Genomic DNA, 13,354 nt, shown 5'->3' with positions numbered 1-13,354 from the left:
CCCACTTCTCCAGCCTGTCCAGGTCCCTCTGGATGGCATCCCTTCCCTCTATTGTATCGACTGCACCACTCAGCTTGGTGTCATCTGCAAACTTGCTGAGAGTGCACTTGATTCTGTCATCTATGTCGTTTATAAAGATACTGAAGAGTACCAGTCCCAAGACCAACCCCTGAGGTCACAACCACTTGTGACCAGCCTCCACCCAGACATAGGACCACTGACCACAACCCTTTGGCTGCGACCAACCAACCAATTCTTTATCCACCTAACAGTCCATTCTTCAAATCCATACCTCTCCAATTTTGAGACAAGAATGTGGTGAGAGACCATATCAAAGGCTTTTCTCAAATCCAGGTAGATGATATCCATCACTCTTCCTTTGTCCACCGATGCCATCACTCCATCATAGAAGGCCACCAGATTGGTTAGGCAAGATCTGCCTTTGGTGAAGCCGTGCTGGCTGTCTCGAATCACCTATTTATCTTGTGCATGCCTTAACATGTCTTCCAGGAGGATCTGCTCCATGATCTTCCCAGGCACAGAGGTGAGGCTCACCTGCCTGTAGTTCCCCTTTCTCCCTTTTTTAAAAACGGGAGTAATGTTTCCCTTTTTCCAGTCACCGGGGGCTTCACCCAACAGCCATGGTTTTTCAAATATGATGGAGAGTAGCAACCACATCATCCATCTCTCTCAGCACCCTGGGATGCATACCATCTGGCCCCATGGACTTATACATACCCAATTTCCTTAGGCAGTCCTGGACTTGTTCCACTGTCCCCGTGGGACAGAATCCGCTCCTCTCACCCTCTCCTTGAGGTTCAGGGTCCTGACAGACATAGGAAACTTGACCACCAGTGAAGACTGAAGGCAAAGCACTTATTGAGTACCTCATATTTTTACATGTCTAAGAAAGCCAGTTCTCCCGTCTTGTTTATCAGAGGGGGAACACTCTCCTTGGCCGGTCTCCTCCTGCCTATGTATCTGTAGAACCCCTTCTTGTTATTCTTCATATCCCTTGCCAAGTTCATCTCCATCTGTGCTTTGGCTTACCTGATCCCGTCTCTACACATCCGGATGACACCCCTGTATTCCTCCCAGGCTACACAACCCTGCTTCCACTTCCTGTACATTTCCCTCTTTTCTCTCAGTTTAAGCTGAAGGTCCTTGCTCAGCCATGCTGGTCACCCACCTCCTCTGCTCTATTTCTTTTGCTGAGGGATGGAGAACTCTTGCACTCTCAGAAGGGTGTCCTTAAAGAGCTGCCAGCTCTGTTCCGTTCCTATGCCCTTAAGGACAGTTTCCAAGGGAATCCCAGCAAATAGTTCTTTGAGCAGCCAGAACTTTGCTCTCCTGAAGTTCAGGGTCCTAACTCTGCTTTTTGCAGACACATATTCCTCAAGATCACAAACTCCACTAGGGCATGGTTGCTACAGCCAAGGCAGCCTCCAGTCTTAACCTCTCTAATGCTCTCTTCCACATTGGTGAGCACCAGGTCTAGTAAGGCTTCACCTCGGGTCAGTCCATCTATTACCTGGACCAGGAAGTTATCCTCAACACACTCCAGGAATCTCCTGGATTGCCTGGAACCCGCCGTGCTGCTACCCCAGCAGATATCTGGGTGGTTGAAATCCCCCATCAGGACAAGAGCTTGTGAGCACGACAGTTCTTGCAGCTGAAGCAAGAAGGCCTTGTCGACAGACTCCCCCTGATCAGGTGGCATGTAGCAGACCCCAACCACTAGATGTCCTTTACCAGACCGATCCTTGATTTTGTGGTGGTTTTACCGTGCTGGGCAGCTAAACCCCACAACCGCTCTCTCACTCCTCCTCCTTTAGATGAGGAGGGGGAGAAGTAAAGCAAAGAACAACTCACGGGTTGAGATAAGGATAATTTAATTAAAGGGAAATAATAATAACAATTAAATAAAGACTACCATGAACTAAACAATTTAACTAAGGGGAAATAAAAAGGGAAAGGGGAAAAGGGAGGGGGAAAGGAAAAATAAAAAGAAGGGAGGAAAACAAACAAACAGAATAAATGAAGGCTATATGGAAGTGCAGAGGAAAGAAATTACTCTCTACTTCCCACAAATGAGCAATGATTGACCACGTCCTTGAAGCAAGGCCTCAACGCACGCAGCCAGTGTTCGAGAGGAAGACCAACATCTTCTCAACGAGAGCCCACCCCTCCCCTCTTCTTCCTGTTTCCACCTTTTATTGCTGAGTGTGACATCACATGGTATGGAATATCTCTTTGATTGGTTTAGGTCAGCTGCCCTAGTGATGTTTCTCTCCTCACTTTTTGCCCATCCCCTAGGAGGGTTAGAGAAAGGCCCAATGCTGTACCACTGCTGCTCAGCAGTAGACACAACACTGGTGTGATAACACTGCTGTTTCAGCTGCAAGTACAGAGTACGGCACTGTATGGGCTGCTGCCGGGAAAGTTAACATTCCAGCCAGACCCAGTACAGATTTTCACCCACAAGCTCTCAACCTGGTCATGGCTGTTTCTCAGGCACAGCTCTTCACAATCTATCCACTTCCTAACATAGAGAGCAACTCCTCCTCCCCCCCTTCCTCACCTATCCCTTCTGAACAGTTTGTAACCATCAACAGCCACACTCCAGTCACGGGAATCATCCCACCAGGTTTCTGTGGTGGCAACTACATGATAGTTCCCCACTAGCACGGTGCCCTCCAGCTCCTCCTGTTTGTTACCCATACTGTGTGCATTAGTGTAAATGTACCTCAGCTGGGCCACCTTTTGAGAGGGAGAAGCCCTAATACCCTCTTGACCATACCCAGGTGATTCCATAGTTCCCAACCTCTCACCAACCCTTTTGTCCTTCCTGCAAAATGTTATGTCACCCTCATCCTTCCCCAAGACACAAGATTTCAAGGTCTTGCTATCACATTCCTTACCCACAAGAACTGGCATGTTACATTCAGGCTCCTTTTGATTCAAAGATCGAAGCCGAAATTCCTTTAAGTGGTATATTCTTTATTGCAGCACTGGATGCACGGGGGATCTCTCCACCTATCGTGCATACCCAAAGCGGAAAGCAGTCTTGAATTTATACAATCAATCTATCAATATTCTACAAGCGCCTATACATATTCATTACCTATCCCCGCCTTCCCTCGCTTCTCATGCTAATTAGCCTTTTGGCACCTTGCGCCTGCGTAGAGCCTCCCAAGAATTTTGGGCAGGGGTCTTTGGGACGTGGGCAGGGGTCTTTGGGAGGAAGACCCCGAGTCTTCCTCACAGTGTACTTTTCACCTTTGATCTAAGAAACAGCCCTGCAGCCACCAAGGTGTGTGAAGGAGGGGGAGGAGGTACTCCAGGTGCCAAAGTAGAAGTTCCACTGTGGCCTGTGGAGAGGACCATGGTGGAGCAGGCTATCCTCCTGCAGCCCATGGTGTACCACAGTGGAGCAGGGTTCCACACTGCAGCCCATGGAGGAGCCCATGGTGGAGCAGGTGGATCTGACCTGAAGGAGGCAGCAGCCCATGGTGAGCCCCTGATGGAGCAGACTCCAGGCCAGACCTCTAGCTCATGGAGAGGAGCCCACACATGAGCAGGTGACCTGGCAGGAGCTGCTGCCTGTGGGGGACCCAAGGTGGAGCAGCGTGCTCCTGATGGATATACCCCATGGTACGGACCCATATCTGGAACAGTTCTTGAAGAGCTGCTGCCTGTGGGAAGTCCACGCAGGATCAGTTCGGGAAGGACTGCATCCCATGGGATTAACCCCATGTTGGAGCAAGGGAAGAGAGTGACTGTGAAGGAGTGGCAGAGAGGAAGTGCTATAGACTGACCACAACCCCCATTCCCCTGTGCTGCTCAGGGGAGGAGGTTGAAGAGGGTGGAGGGGGGAGGGAAGGTGTTTTTAGTTTCTCACTGTTCTAGTCTGCTAGTGATAGGTAATAAATTATATTAATCTTCCTATGCTGAGTCTGTTTTGCCTGTGACAATAATTGGTGAGTGATCACCCAGTCCCTATCTCAACCTTTGAGCCCTTTCCATCATATTTTCTCCCCTGTTTTCTTTTAGGAGGGGGAGCAAGAGAGCAGTTGTGGTGTAGCTCAACTGCCCAGCAGGGTAAAACCACCACAAATAATTTAAAAATTTAGATATGTGCCAAATTTTTTTGATCCATAAACTTCAAGGTACATTCATCTGTTGTGAAAACTCAAGGCTCTGTAAGAAAAAATAAAAATTATGTGGACGAATCATCTAAATTTCAAAACTGAAAAAAAGGTTCTTTAGGGAAGAAACTTTCCTGTAATATGTATTTCATGATACAGTGAGAAGAAAAAAAAAAGTGCAAGGACAAGTTGAAGTACAATTGTTGAGAACCTTCTGAACCAGAACTGAGGCAGCCACCAAGATCAGGCATTTAATTTCTATGGCTTCTCGGGGCTGAATGAAGTAGTTCAAAATCACATTATTAAGTTGTCAAAAAAAAATTACAGTATGATTTCCTATTAATATAAGTATCATAACTGAGAAGTCAGCTCTTGGACTGGAAATAACCCTTCAGCAACAATATGAAGTTTAACAAGAGCAAGTGCCAGATTCTGCACCTGGGAAGGCACAACCCTGGTTATACATACAGACTGGGGGACGAGATGCTGGAGAGCAGACCTGCGGAAAGGGATCTGGGGGTTTTGGTTGACAGCAAGCTGAACATAAGCCAGCAGTGTGCCTTGGTGGCCAGGAGGGCCAACCCTATCCTGGGGTGCATCAAGAACGGCATTGCTAGCCGATCAAAGGAAGTGATTGTCCTGTTCTACTCTGCACTGGTGCAGACTCACCTTGAGGACTGTGTGCAGTTTTGGGCACCACAGTATAAGAAAGACATAAAGTTGTTAGAGGGTGTCCAAAGGAGGGCTACAAAGATGGTGAAAGGTCTAGAGGGGAAGATGTACGAGGAGCAGCTGAGGTCACTTGGTTTGTTCAGCCTGAAGAAGAGAATACTGAGGGGAGACCTCATCACAGTCTACAGCTTCCTCATGAGGGGGAGCAGAGGGGCAGGTGCTGATCTCTTCTCTCTGGTGACCAGTGATAGCACCCAAGGGAACGGTTTGAAGCTGTGACAGGGGTGGTTCAGGCTGGATATCGGGAAAAAGTTCTTCACCAAGAGGATGGTCAGGCATTAGAACAGGCTCCCCAGGGAAGCTTGGTCATGGCACCAAGCATGCTGGAGTTTAAGAAGCATTTGGACAACACTCTCAGACACATGGTCTGATTTTCTGTGTGGTCCTTTGGGGACCCAGGAGTTGGACTCGATGATCCTCGTGGGTCCCTTCCAACTCGGGATATTCTGATAACCCACTTGAGAACGTGTTCTACCTTTTCAGGTGGTCAGCACTAGAACCAACAAAAAAGACGGTGTGACAGCTACAGATCTATCTCATGTGGAAGCAGATAGTCAGAAGACAAATCCTTGCCTGTTCCAGAATGAGGCTGCTTGCAAAGTATATTTAAATCAGATTTGCCAAAATTCTGCTTGTTGTCTGCTATCACTGAACTTAAATAATAATAATAATAATAATAATAATAATAATAAAAAAAAAAATCCTAAAGATCCTATGACACATACACAGACCATCAAAACTATGGTTTCCTCACAGCTATCTCCAACTCTTCATAACTGAGGTATTATGTTCTGGTTAGAATCAAACTTCTCCATCAGTAGCCAGTTTCAGAGTGTAGACTAAAGTAAAAGAAAGCACTATTTAAGCTTCCCCCAGCTATGAACAATGTGTAAGAACTTTTTTTTAAAGGTAAAGCTAAACAGGTGATCTATGATTTGTGATATATGATTTGTATTATTCTGTAGAATTAAAATTCTAAGTCCAAAGCATCTGTTAAATTACATCCATTATGTTTGCAGCTCCATCTGCCATATTCACAATAAGAAATAAGCTTACAGATAGCAAGCTTTTCTCAATGCAGTTATATGGTTCAAATATCATCTGAAAGAACACCCCCCCAAACCACCAATTATATCAGGAGATGATTCTTTTTCTGTTTTTCTGTTCAAAAGCAAAGTTTCTGTATTCCTATACAAAGTCCTATTTTTACTGTGGGATTTTTTTTAGTTATATTTTAAAACATTTTACACATTACTTTGACATACTTAAATTCCAGTCAGAAATAGTATCATCATCATCGTCAAGTTCATCATCATCATTGTCATCATTTTCAATACCATCTTCTTCATTTTGCTGAGCCATTGTCCGTGAACGATGAAAACGAGGTCTTATGTCCTGTTCACTATCTGGAATAGCTTCATCTTCTTCAATATCCCCTTGTCATCAAAATATTTCATCAGTGTAACTATATTGCTTAAGGAAGTTAAGAACACAGTATAAATTTCAGTTCAGAATTTCATAACCACATGAAAGATTCACTTCCCACTTGTGCTACCCAGCTAACTAAAAATGTTATTATTCCTGCATTCTGCTACAGTATTTACCAGAAAATAACAGGGAAAAAAAAAAAAAAAGCAAGAGAGTTAAGCTCACATAAAAGCACAAAGTATCTGTCTTGTTAAGAAATCACTCTCGATGTGAATGAATTGGAAAGAAGTGATAGAGAAAGTCTGGTACAGAGGCATATCCTAAAACACTGTGATGGAAAAAGTGTAGTTCAGTCTAGAAGGGCATTAGAACTAATTCTGAACATTTTTTTAGGCTGCATTGTTACAATAGTTCTTGGGTAAAAGTATCCCAGCTCTGCCTAAGTTGGGTGAGAGAGGGTCGGGGCAAAGCAGGAAAGGCCATGGATTATTTTCCAACAAGCATGGTAACAGTTAGCATTCAGTAGTTGGAACAGCACACCTTGCCCCAGAAAGATAATTCTCCATTGAACAGATGGAAGACTGGGTCTGGCCTAACAGCTGAATCATTCTGATTTACAGGTGTGTTCATTTGACTGGGCTCAAGTTATTTTTCTTTATAGAGGCTTGTATGGTGTTAAGTTTTGGATTTGTGATGAAAATAGTGCTGATACACACCAATGTTTTAGTTGTTGCTGAGCAGTGCTTACACAGAGTCAAGGACTCTTATGCTTCTCATGCTACCCTGCCAGCAAGGACGCTGGGTGTACACAAGAAGCTGGGAGGGGACACAACCAGGACAGCTGATCTAAACTGTCTAAAGGGCTATTTCTTACCATATGATATCATGCTCAACAATACAACTGGAGGGAATTAGCCGGGGTGTTACCATTGTTTGGGACCTGGCTGGTCATTGGTGAGCTGGTGGTGAGCAAATGCATTGTGCATTACTTGTTTTGTTTTTCCCTTTGGTTGGGGGGGGTTACTGTTTTTTTGCCCCCCCCCTCACAACTGTCTTTATCTCAACCCCACAAGTTTTCTCACTTTTGCCTTTCTGATTCTCTTCCCCACATCCAGCTAGCGTGAGCAAGAGGCTGTGTGGTGCTTAGCTGCCTACTGGGTTTAAACCATAACAACAGGTCAGAAGCTAAGCATATATTCCCACAGAGCAAAAGAAATCAGTGCTCACCTTCAGCAAAATAATATCTATCTCTGAATATCTCATACCATTTATCAGCCTGCAAAGAAATATTGATACATTTCAAAATAATACATAAATAAGGCAAGCTAATTTTCAGTTATCTGGGCCATAATTTTGATTGTAATTATCCCCCCCCCAATTAAAAAAAAAAAACAACACAAAAACCACACAAACCACAAACTAAAAAACACAACAAAAGAAAAGAAAAATCCACAACTTCACCCTGATAACAAAAGCTAGTACCTAAACTAAGTTTCACTTCATTAAGTTCATCAATACTTTGTAATCTGCAGAAGTATTAATTTCAAGTTACAAGCTTTCTAACTAGAGGCAGACAGGTGGCACAACTGAGTTTTACACTTTAAAAACAGGATATTTTTCCATAAGATTAAACTTATTCTGAAACACCTTTCAGATATTGTCTAAAGCTTTTCAGTAATAATTCAAACTCTCATAATATGCTTGATAAATAAATTGGTTCTCTCCAATAGTACTTGTCACTTTATTTTTGGCTGAGGACCCTATCTCACTACTGAAAGATGGAAGTTTTCACCTTCTGTGATTACTTTGAAGTATCACTCCTTAAGGCAAGTCCCCAACATAGAAATCTTGACTAATCTATATGAGAACTTCACTTAGTTATTAAACTGTTAATAGCTATGAGACTCCAACTGTAAAAAACTGAAAAAGTACTAGGGGGAAAAAAGGCAAATAGTTTACATGAAAAATATATTCACCACAACAAAATCTATAAAAATAAAAATTATGTATTACAAATCAAATCAATCTAATAAAATCACCATGGACTGACTCAGCACGTGTGACAGACTCAATCCCTGTACATTCTGAAACTGAGGAGTAATCAGGCCAGCAATAACATTCACACATTTCAATGGTATGTTACTTTCTGAACTTTTAATGAAAGAATACTAAGTATTCAGATTAATACCAATTTGCTGGCATTTCTGCAACATACTTCATGAAGTACGCAGAAGCTATGTATTTTGTAAGAAAGCCTACAGGAGCAAAATGGAACAAGAAATTAGATTTCACATAAACAGGTTTTTAGAAGATCTTGTCCCACCCTTAATTTAATATAAAAATTTTTGAGGTTGTCATCAAGTATTGACAGACTTGCAGAGCGCCCTATTCAAACTGGACTCATCAACAAACAAGTTGCTTGCAATAAACATAACATTGAAAGATCATGAGAGAAATTTCACATTACTCATCTGTTTTCCAATAAATTTAAAAGCTTCTTAAAAAAAAAAAATCAACCATAAAGCTCTTGCAATGTCAAGAGAGGTTAAAATTTCATACTATTCACCTTCACAGTGTAAATATGATGTGTAGTGGGAAGGGGGGTGAGTAGAATCAAGAATTATACTATAATTCTTTTGTCTGTTGAGCTACAGGAGTAGGAATTAAGTAAAATCATTTTAAAACTTAAAAATAATTTCTCATAACATTATTTTCCCTGTTTTCAACCCCTACTTTCAGTGCTAAAAAATGTTTTAATCTCAATTCTCTACTTTCTGATTGCTTATAAAAACTGAAATTTTGTTGATTTTTTAAATTGCTTCTCATCTAAAATTCTCATTTCTGTCAAAAAGAAAGCATCTTTACTCTCAACATCTTGAGAGTAAGAACAGAATCACAGACAGAACTGCCCTAGTATTTTCAAAAAACTTCCATGCATACATAAAAAAACAGTCTCCATTTACTGGGAACATTGAAGAATCCATTAATTATTACAAAAGACTTCAGATTAGTATGAAACAAGCTACAAACACTGCTGCAGACATGCAGATGTATAAATCTCAAACATGGATATTCATTTCCATTCAATCTAGGACCTACATTTTGAGGCTTATAATAACTTTTTAGAACTTACAAAACATTACAGGCAATCTGGACTGAAGTATAAAGGAACACATTATACATGCTTTATTCAAGCCTAAATTGCAGTGACAATTAATACAAAATTGATTCCTAGTTCTAAGTGATCTTATATCATTTTGTTATGTTTATAAAGATGGGCATGACTGTGCACCGAGAACCATTGCACAGTGATCCCCAAAATGGCAGTCATCAAGTTTATGTGTACTGTGTTATGCCAGATATTATAGGCAATGTCACGTGGAGATCACAGAATCACAGAATCACAGAATTTCTAGGTTGGAAGAGACCTCAAGATCATCGAGTCCAACCTCTGACCTAACACTAACAGTCCTCCACTAAACCATATCGCTAAGCTCTACATCTAAACGTCTTTTAAAGACCTCCAGGGATGGTGACTCCACCACTTCCCTGGGCAGCCCATTCCAATGCCTAACAACCCTTTCGGTAAAGAAGTTCTTCCTAACATCCAACCTAAAACTCCCCTGGCACAACTTTAGCCCATTCCCCCTCGTCCTGTCACCAGGCACGTGGGAGAACAGACCAACCCACACCTTGCTACAGCCTCCTTTAAGGTACCTGTAGAGAGCAATAAGGTCGCCCCTGATGTTTGAGCTTAAACACACATTATATCTTTGTATCCATTTGATGCCTAACAGGCTGTTAAGCCTGAGGTAAAACACCACAGTGACAGTTAGGTTGCTTCTGGAGCTAGCTGGGTAAGAAATTCTCATAAGTCTTTTCAACGAACTGTGCTACAACCATTTTTACTATGTAGAAGAACTAGCTACAGGAAATCTCTTCTAAAGATGCTGCAAGCTAGATACAATCTTTATAAGAGTAACTAAGAACAAGTCAATTGAAGTTTAAAGATGACTATTAAAAAAAAAAAGAGTTGTAATTACTTATACTTACTTAGTAAGATGCCGACATAATACATCTTTACAAATGGGCTGTTCAGTCAAAGTCAGCCAAAACTCACAAGCTTCCAAAGCAACATTTTCATCTTGGTCCTGGGTCCTTTGAAGCATGTACTACACAATATAGAAATAAATTACTTGTATAAGATAGAAGTTTTAAGTACCCATGTCCTGGTTTCAGTTAGCACAGAATTAATTTTCTTCCTAGTAGCTGGTGGAATGCTGTGTTTTGGCTTAGGATGAGAAGAGTGCTGATAACAACCCGATGCTTTAATTGTTGCAGAGCAGTGCTTATACTAAGCCAAGGACATCTCAGCCTTTTGCTCTGTCCTGCCAACGGGCAGGCTGGGGGTGCAGTAAGACCTGGGAGGGGACAGACCCAGGACAGGTGACCCAAACTAGCCAAAGGGGTATTCCATACCATCTGACGTCATGCTAAACAATATATAGGGGTGGCTAGCCGGGGGGAGGGGGCCGGACTGCTCGGGGTTAGGCTGGGCATCGGTCAGCGAGTGGTGAGCAATTGCATTGTGCATCACTTGTTTGTACAGACTATTATTACTTTCCTATTATCACCATTGTATTATTATTGTTATTATTTTATTATTATTTTGTTATTATTATTTTCCTGTCTTATTAAACTGTCTTTATCTCAACTCACGGGCTTCACTTTCCATTTCTCTCCCCCGTCCCAGAGAGGGAGGGGGGAGGGTGAGCGAACGGCTGCGTGGTGTTTAGCTGCCAGCCGGGTTAAACCACGACAACCCAGAAGCTACCAACTGTCGTGGTTCCGCTCGAGTGGGCAGCCGAGCTCCACCACAGCCGCTCTCTCACTCCCCCTCCTCAAAAAGCCTCCCAAGAATTGTGGGCAGGGGTCTTTGGGACGTGGGCAGGGGTCTTGGGGAGGAAGACCCCGAGTCTTCCTCACAGTGTACTTTTCACCTTTGGTCAGGAATCTGCTGAGTTGGCATGTTTCTTAATTGCAAGCGCTGGTTGTTGCTAATTCTTCCATTTGTTGTATCTTTATAATGAATTCCAACGTCCAGTTTTGAGATTTATAGTCCTTACATTTGTTTCTCTGTCCGTCTGCCGCTTCCTTATCATGAGTTCCAGTGTCTTGTTTCGAGATATACAGTCCTTGTCTGGGGATTGTCCTTGCCTCCCCAATGCCTCCTTAATCACTTTACAGTGCCCCTGGTTCCACCCCCACCCCCCTTCATACTTAGTTTAAAGCTCTATCAGTGAACCCTGCCAACTCCCATCATAAAATCCTTTTCTGCCGGTGAAAAAAAGCTATTCCTGTCTGTTGTCAGCAGTCCTGGTCTCATGTAAATCGACCCAAGATCAAAAAAAAAAAAACCCTGCTCGTGACACAAGGCTCAGAGCCAATTATTAACCCGCTGGCTCATCACGTCCAGTCCCTCATTCTTTCTTATAACTGGAGGGATAGAGGAGAACACGACTTGCGCTCCTGAACCCTTGACCAGTCTCCCCAAGGCTCTGAAGTCCTTCTTCATAGTCCTTAGAGGAGTTCTTAATATTTCACAGAATCATCTAGGTTGGAAGAGACCTCCAAGATCACCTAGTCCAACCTCTGACCTAACACTAACAAGTCCTCCACTAAACCATATCACTAAGTTCAACATCTAAACGTCTTTTAAAGACCTCCAGGGATGGTGACTCCACCACTTCCCTGGGCAGCCCGTTCCAATGCCTAACAACTCTTTTGGTAAAAAAGTTCTTACTAATATCCAACCTAAACCTCCCCTGGCACAACTTCAGCCCGATCCCCCTCGTTCTGTTACCAGGCACATGGGAGAATAGACCAACCCCCACCTCACTACAGCCTCCTTTAAGGTACCTGTACAGTGCGATAAGGTCGCCCCTGAGCCTCCTCTTCTCCAGGCTGAACAATCCCAGCTCCCTCAGCCGCTCCTCGTAGGACTTGTTCTCCAGACCCCTCACCAGCTTCATTGCCCTTCTCTGGACTCACTCGAGCACCTCCATGTCCTTCTTGTAGTGAGGAGCCCAAAACCAAACACAGTACTCGAGGTGCAGCTTCACCAGAGCCAATTACAGGGGGACAATCACTTCCCTAGACCTGCTGGCCACACTGCTTCTGATACAAGCCAGGATGCTGTTGGCCTTCTTGGCCACCTGAGCACACTGCTGGCTCATATTCAGCTGACTATCCACCATCACTCCCAGGTCCTTCTCTGACAGGCAGCTTTCTAACCACTCTTCCCCCAGCCTGTAGCACTTCTTGGGGTTGTTGTGCCCCAAGTGCAGAACCCGGCACTTGGCCTTGTTGAACTTCATACAGTTGGCCTCAGCCCATCGGTCCAGCCTATCCAGATCCTCCTGCAGAGCCTTCCTGTCCTCAAGCAGATCGACACATGCACCTAACTTGGTGTCGTCTGCAAACTTACTGAGGGTGCACTCGATCCCCTCATCCGGATCATCAATAAAGATATTAAAGAGGACTGTCCCCAGTATGGAGTCCCGGGAGACTCCACTAGCGACCGGCCTCCAACTGGATTTAACTTAATTAACCACGATTCTTTGGGCCCGGCTATCCACAGTTTCTAACCCAACAAAGCATATACCAGTCCAAGCCATGAGCAACCAGTTTCTTCAGGAGAATGCTGTGGGAAACGGTGTCAAAAGCCTTACTGAAATCAAGGTAGACCACATCCACAGCCTTTCCCTCATCCACCAAGCGCATCACTTTGTCATAGAAGGAGATCAGGTTCATCAAGCAGGACCTGCCTTTCATAAACCCATGCTGACTGGGCCTGATCGCCTGCTTGCCCTGCAAGTGCCACGTGATGACACTCAAGATAATCCACAAGCTTTCCTAGCGCTGAGGTCAAACTAACAGGCTTATAGTTTCCCGGGTCTACCTTCCGGCTCTTCTTGTAGATAGGTGTCACATTTGCTAGCCGCCAGTCGACTGGGACCTCCCCTGATAGCCAGGACTGCTGATAA

At 43.7% G+C, this 13,354-nt stretch overlaps 2 protein-coding genes across 10 annotated transcripts in view; one reads left to right on the top strand and one right to left on the bottom strand.

Moving 5' to 3' along the window:
- LOC101797198 (RNA-directed DNA polymerase from mobile element jockey) overlaps positions 1–13,354 on the bottom strand; it is a 30,613-nt gene that overhangs the window by 3,994 nt on the left and 13,265 nt on the right. For 2 of the 8 annotated variants that reach the window (XR_011805644.1, XR_011805645.1), the window contains exons 3-5: positions 10,362–10,480; positions 7,536–7,584; positions 6,146–6,353 (exon numbers count right to left, since the gene is read on the bottom strand). The gene's annotated coding sequence lies outside the window, so the exon portion shown is untranslated. Of the gene's footprint in view, positions 1–5,233; positions 5,374–6,145; positions 6,354–7,535; positions 7,585–10,361; positions 10,481–13,354 lie in introns of those variants that run through there. The other 6 variants (XR_011805643.1, XR_011805649.1, XR_011805647.1 and 3 more) reach the window with 4 other exon arrangements.
- LOC113842230 (uncharacterized) overlaps positions 1–13,354 on the top strand; it is a 58,627-nt gene that overhangs the window by 32,415 nt on the left and 12,858 nt on the right. The window lies entirely within an intron of this gene.

Source organism: Anas platyrhynchos, chromosome W, assembly GCF_047663525.1.
Source record: "Anas platyrhynchos isolate ZD024472 breed Pekin duck chromosome W, IASCAAS_PekinDuck_T2T, whole genome shotgun sequence".
Taxonomy (NCBI): Eukaryota; Metazoa; Chordata; class Aves; order Anseriformes; family Anatidae; genus Anas; species Anas platyrhynchos.
Note: the sequence above shows the minus strand (reverse complement) of the source record. Positions and strands in the feature narration are given on the sequence as shown.